Raw genomic sequence first — 7135 nt, 5'->3', positions numbered from 1 at the left:
GGAGGGGAGGGCCGGAGAACGTACTGTGCGGCGGGTAAGGCTGCTGGGAGACTGGGAGGAGGAGGGCAGGACGATTTCGCGGTGGCTGGGAAGGGAGTTGGAGCTTGATAAAGGAAAGAGAATCTTAAATTAGACTTTTAAAGGAAACAGCAGCCGAACCATCAGAATTCTAGACGTAATACTAGATGCTCCGAATGGTAGATAAGACAGGAGAGTGGTTTCCTTATCCGTCATAATCCTTAAGGTTTGTAAACAGTGCCAGCATGTGTAGGGTTGCTGCTAGTACTTTTTCCTCTGTTTACAAACTTGGTGTTTTGGGGTAGGGTGTAGAGGTTTTTGAGTATGTTATCTTGACAGTTATAACCTAGACAGGTTTTTGTTGAAGCGTACTGGATGGTCAAATCTTCCCCAGTACAAAAATGCAGAATTTCTGCAACAGTCCCTGGGTATCCCATTTCCTCTGTGTGTATGTGTATGTGTACGTGTGGAATTCTTGCAGTTTTCAATACAAGATTCTTTTAGTGGATGAAAAGTGGTGGCAGATAAAGGTTTTCACATACACCAACTGTTCCATTCCATTCATGATGTTTTCCTTCTCTCTGATGAGAGGTTGTTGCCTGCTGCTTTGCTTTGCTTATTTGGGTGAGGTAAGGTTCCTCCTGCATAGCCATAAAAACACAGTTCCTGATCTTTGTCCTAGCTGTAGAGTGCCTTAGTTTTGCATTAATGTTGTCATTTGATGCCAAAAATCAAGATAATCAAGGGAAAGGGGAGACTACATGGAGGTTGCTGCAGGACTGAAGTGGTCAGAGTTGGTCAGGATGAGTCATGAATCCTTCACTCTCAGATTTAGGCCAATAGAAGTTCAAGTCCCTGTCCAGAATTTCCTGGATCTGGAACTGAGTTGACCTTTCTAGCCAGGTGGGAGTGATGCCCCTTGGAATGCCCATCTATGCTTGGTACTGGAGGGAGTCCACCAATTTAGCCTCCTTTGCTCTTTTGACTAATTTCTTGGCCTTTTAAGATTCAGGGATCTCCCTGGAATCAGTTATCACTGGCTCACAATTTGACATCTAGTCTAGGGAAGTGCAGATTAGGATTAGAAGGTGGGTGGATAGGCTCCAGCAGTATAAGAACATTGGACTGCGTGAATGTATTGGTTGTATTTGTTTAAAATTCCTTTGGCAACCTTGTTCATTCTAGTCTATTTTTTTGTACTTTTTATTTTCTTAACATAAACAAGTTAAAAAAAGAAATTTGACTGCTCAGAAAGCTTTGTTCCAGTGGTCCATGTGAAGGTGATCAGCATGATGTTTCTTGGCCTGCTTTGTAAAGTATAAGGTGGACACTGGCCTCACTAAGACAGAATAGACAAAGTGAGTTTCTGTCCAATGACAGGGATTTATTCCCAAATTTTGTGAACTGCTGCCTTTGAAGCCATTTGATAAGCCAAAGGAGAGAGAGGAGTCTAGAGAAATAGACATGAGATTTTGGAGGTTCAAAATAGTCAAGGAAGATGAAGAGGATGTTGATTTTTTTATTTTTTTTAAGAGTAAGAAGAAAAATGGGTAGAGGTTTTGATGAAAAGGTAAAGAAAAAAAGGATCAAGTAATGCTTAAGATCATAAGAAGAGGGAAAAATACTCTGAGCACTAAAGGACACAAAGACAATAACTTCCTGAGGCTTGGTGAAGGTGGTTAAAGAACTGAGGGAATGGGTGGGAATTCCTCCCAATACTAACTGGCACCAGGATGGGGGAAGGGTTCCTCCAGAAACACTATTGGCTATTAAATCTTCCCAACAACAGGCTCTGCACAGGCGCAGAGCCCATATGTGTTGCACAGAGACCACAAGGAAGAATCTCACTTTCCCCAAAAAGAGGCAGTGTCCACTTTGAAGGTCCAAATACACAGGCCAGCTTTTGCAGATTTTACGAGGATCTAAAGTAGTAGCCTTCAGTCTTCCAAGAAGTTTTTCAGTGTCTTCAGGTTGCACAAATAGAAAGCTATCCATAACTTAACAAACGGTGTAAGAACTCTGTCCATCTCAGATTCTATCCAAACATGGAAAAAACAAACATGAGTGACTGTATCTGCAGAATATCTAGCAAATGGCACACAGCAAGCCTTTGAGGGAATCAAGTTGTTGTGTTCTAGATCCTAAACCCAAAAGCCTTTAAATAAGGCCTTTAGCAAAAGTCATTTATTACTCATGTGTTCCTGTCACTTTCATTACAAAACCATTGTTAACAGTCAGCTGTTCACAAAAAACGAGGATGGAAATTGTATTAATTTGGGAACAAATATTTATTGGCTGCCTGTACATTTCTGAGCCCAATTCAAGGTATTGGTTTCAACTTATAAAGGCTTACATGGCTTGAGTTTGCAACATTTGATAGAACACTTTCCCTAATGTGAATCTATCTACCTGGACACTAAAAACAGCATCTGGGGCCTTTCTCTGAGTGCCACTTAAGGGACACATTAAGGGACACCTGGTGCCAGCTCTACCTTTTCAGTAGCAGCGTAAGACTTTCTCTACTCTCTAGAGATTAATAGCAAGTGATGTGGTATTTATGTCAGTTGTCTAGGACAGGCGTATTGTTTACTGAAATAGTTTTTAGCTGCTTAAATGTTTTACATTTTTGTGCATTAAAATTTATGCTTTATTACAACATTGTATCACGTAATGTTGTATAATGCTGTAACTTGTAATGTTTGTGTATTGCTGTGAACCACCCAAAGCACATCAGCTATTGGGTGGTACAGAAATTGAATTAGCCCAAAAGAACACTGAACATGCCAACGAAGATCTAAGCAAGCTGTGATTGATGAGGAAAGAAATATTGGTGTTGTGGTAGACAAATTAAGATGTCGAGGAGCTGGAGAAACACTCATATAAGGAAAGATTACAATCTCGGGAACTAAGTTACCTAGGAAAAAAACAAATATAGGAAAACATGCTAGAAGTAGCCACAATTATACATGACTTGCAGAAAGACCATCCTGGAAGTTGATGGGAGGGAGATAGAGGACACACAAAAGGAAGTATTCCTTCACGCGGCAAATACATTGTGAACTCATTACCACAAGATGCAGTGATGGCTACCAAGTTGGATGGCTTTAAAGGGGGATTAAACACACTCTGAAAGATGCAGCCAAACTGGAAAGGGTTTAGAAGAAAGCTGCAAGAATGATCCAGGGACCAGAAACAAAACCCTATGAGGAGAGCTTGAAAGAATTGGGCATGATTAGCCTTGAGAAGAGAAGATTGAGGCAAGATATGATAGCATTCTTGAAATACTTGAAAGGTTGTCACACAGGAGGAGGACAGGCTATCTTTTTGATCAAACAGGCTCAGATTACAGAAAACCAGATTCTGCATTTCATCTGAACATAAGGAAGAAATTCCTGACTGTTAGAGCAATATGACCATGGAACTAATTACTTAGGGAGGTTGTGGGCTATCCCACAGTGGGGGCATTCAAAATGCACCTGGATTGCCATCTGAGAGCCTTCTTGGCCCAACTCTGTTGTTCTATGACTGGAAGATAAAATATCAGTGCCTACTCATCACAATGATTATATGCTGCCTCCAGTATCAGAGGCAGTGTGCCTATGTACACCAGTTGCTGGAGGGCGCCATTGCACTCACATCATACTTAGCCTCACATAGATAGCTGCTTAGCCCTGTGAACAGAATACTGTTCTAGATGGACCCTTCCTATGATCCACCATGGCTTTTGTCATGTTCTTACCTACCCTTCTCTCTGGAAACTTTGGGTAGATGAACAAGTGGTAATATAATATCTGTCTATACAATAATCCCTTTCTTTTTGACATAGGCAGATGGATGGTTACAGTATCTGAGGCAGTGCTAAATTGATGGTGCGAGAATTATCATCTGAAGAATGTCTGAATCAAAATTTCGGGAAGTATTGCCAAAGCAAGGTGAGTGGCTTTCCTTATTACAGGAAATAAGGAAATTCCTTATCACCTGAGCAAAGACAGTAGCTATATTTCTCAAATGTCTTTTTTGGAAGAGTGTCCTACACTTTAGATTTCAATTGTTGCCAGTTGTTCTTTAAGTAATCAAGCAACAAAAAGGAATCTCTAGCACATAAACAACCATCACATTTATTATAGCATTATCTAGTTGGAAAAATACTACTTACTTACATTTCTTTCCAGTAAGAAGAGGACAATATGCTACCATAATCTTGTGTACAGTGGTCTGAGAAACATCAATGTGGTGTTAGCTGATGCAGATTAGACATTTTACCTCAAAACAGCTGTTTCCTACCATTCGTAGTTTGCATCTTTGTGTTCCCTTGTCATGGCAATTCGCAGGAAGGGGAAAGGGAGTGCAGTTGCTTTCCCAACTTGCACTCAGATATGCCATAATCTGCAGATACCCAGCTTTTAAAAGTCCATAGTTTTCATATAACTAGGCCAAATTGGGGGTGGGGGGGTGCAGTGAGAGTAGGGCCTTCTCTGTGGTTGTACCCTGCCTCTGGAACCTCCTCTCCAAGGAGGTACACTTAGCACTGTTGTTCTTTTCTTTTCAGCACCAGGTGAGAACCTTTTTATTACCAAAATTTGTTTTGAAGGTTATGTTGGTTTTAATATTGTTATCTGAACTGCTATGCCATGTATTAATTTTTTACTCAATCATGAGTTGAGAAGTTTTGTGTATTTGACTGGTTTGTAATTGCTTATTTTACCATTGTTATGCATTTCTTGTAAACTGCCCAGAGAGCCCTGAAAGCTATGAAGGCAGTATTTTTAAATGTAATTAATTAATTAAATGTGCAGGTGTTCTTCAGCCTATTTTTATGAGAAGCTATTCTGCTCCTGCTTTTAAATTGTTTGGCCCATGAATGCAGTCGTAGCAATGGATAACTTATCTACTATCTGGGTTACTTGTGGGGAATCATCTTTTTTTAGGAAGTAATTGCAGTCTCATTAAAAAAATTAGAAATAGAGTTCAGTGTAGCCGAGTTTGGTCTGTAGTGTATCCACCAAAAACAGAAGGAGCAGCAAAGACAAGTGTTCATGACTGCTGTATAGATCACTCACCAAGATAAAGGAAATCATTGCAGGTAAATCACTTAAAGCTGTTGACATAAAATATCTGATACAGTATTTTTAAGAAAACTGTACTGTGTGCATTTTTGTTTCTAGGGGAATGCAATGTTCTTCTGAATTGATGCTATTACATTTTCAGGATCTACTACTACTCTCTGTAGCCTTCTAAATATTAGAATGCAATGATCAGCAACAAAAGACATACAGAAGAAATATGCACAGGTGTATTGTAGGGGCACATGCAAATAGCAACCACAAACTGTTTCATGCTACAGCCCTGGAAAAATTCTTGCCTGCACACTTTATCACTATGTTAGAGGCAAAGTGATTCCCTGATTAATTCCCCGAGTCTGCTACTTCGCTTCAGAACTGTTTATTTTCATGGCTTTTAGATAAGTTTAGATTTGGTGCTGCATACTTCTGTTTCCACTGTCTGGATTGTGTATCTGCCCAATTATTATTTTTAGGAGGCTAAAAGTATATGTATCTGCTTGCAGTAAGCCTGAGAGTGTCAGTATGCTTTTTTTCCTTCACTACCCCCTATTGTATATAGACATTATATTGCCTTTGAAGGTGGATTTCCAGGGTACCTGTGGCAAAGACCATATTCAGGCTGTTTTGTCTCTTTAATAACTGAATAAATCCTTTCTGGAAGTGTTATGAGTTCAAGCATATTTCCAGTTGAGGCCACTGAGAATTGTACATGCTGTCATTCTATTCAGAGCAAGGACAGAGAATAATACATGAAAGTTATTTTAATGTGTGAATGACATCTCAGCCAAAGTGCCAGCAGTTACTTGGAATGTCTAGTGCTAAAATTTAGACTTTGATCTTCCCTGCTTTATACAGAAGCAATAATATTTTCCTATTCAACACATTATTTTCACTAATTCTATTTATATCCCACCTTGTTTGCTTCAAGGAACTCAAGGCGGCTTATGTAATTCTCCTCCTCTCAGTCTTATCCTCACAACACTGTAAGGTAGGCTAGGGCAAGAGTCCATGACTGGTCCAAAGTCACGCTGTGAGCTTTGCAGCAAGTGGAAACTAGAACCTGGATCTCCCAATTCCCAGTCCAGCACTATACTACACTGGGTCTCAAAACAGGTTATATGCCACAAAGCAAGTGGCAGTGCCTTAATCATAAGTGTGTCAGATCACACTTATCAAAGGAAGTGCTTACCTTCTGTCCTTTGATACAATCTAGAAATGGTTGTGTTGGTTTCATCAGGAGATTGTAGTGTTTGAAGCAGTTCGAATGTCCTTGAGCAGATACTTTGTCAACTTTGCTTTTTCTTCTTGCTTTAGGAATGCTGTCAGTAGAAGATGTGACTACTATGGTGTTGTGCAAGCCCAAGCTTCTACCTTTAAAATCGGTTACCTTGGAAAAACTTGAAAAAATGCAACGTGAAGCACAGGAAACCATTAGACAGCAGGAACAAGTTGCTCAGCAGTGCTCAAAATCTGTATTCCTTTAATAGTTATCTTTTTTCTTTTGTTAATGTATATAACAATGTGTTTTAATTGCAGATTGTATAGCAATCTTGAAAATTAACCCTGTAAATTTATAAGCTTTCCTTCAATGGGATCTTTATAAAAGTCAGATTCAAAATCTTTGAGTTATGGGGTGGCTTTTAAAATATAGTAACAGATGTCAGTTGTGCATTACCTGTTACTGATTCTTTAGCTTCTCTGCTGCATCCAGTACACACTCATCTGGAAGCAAGCCCCACTGGAAAGTAGGTATTCTGAGCAAATATGCATAGGATTGTGCTGTCTTTCTGTGCATACAGGCTTAACAAGTTCCTCTTAGGTTTAAGAATGTAACAGCAGTCCTATTATTTGTGGAGTCTTAGTATACTTTTATACAGGTAGTCCCTAAGTTACATACAACCAAGTTATGAACAACCCATTCTTGCAAACAAACTGTCATAAAGCTTATTTAATATTATTGCAGGAAATTGTCATCACCATTGAGAGATGGGAAGTAAAAAAGGAGCTAGAGCGGGCCTCTAAAGCATCACCATAGAGAGGAAGTAAAAGGGTAG

At 39.6% G+C, this 7135-nt stretch overlaps 1 pseudogene; it reads right to left on the bottom strand.

The window, feature by feature from the left end:
• Positions 1-6186: 6186 nt before the first annotated feature.
• LOC123034501 lies at positions 6187-6292 on the bottom strand (annotated as a pseudogene).
• Positions 6293-7135: the final 843 nt, after the last annotated feature.

The sequence above is a fragment of the Varanus komodoensis genome, unplaced genomic scaffold, assembly GCF_004798865.1.
Source record: "Varanus komodoensis strain SLA01 unplaced genomic scaffold, ASM479886v1 scaffold1, whole genome shotgun sequence".
Lineage (NCBI taxonomy): Eukaryota > Metazoa > Chordata > Lepidosauria > Squamata > Varanidae > Varanus > Varanus komodoensis.
This window is presented reverse-complemented; position numbering and strand designations above follow the sequence as displayed.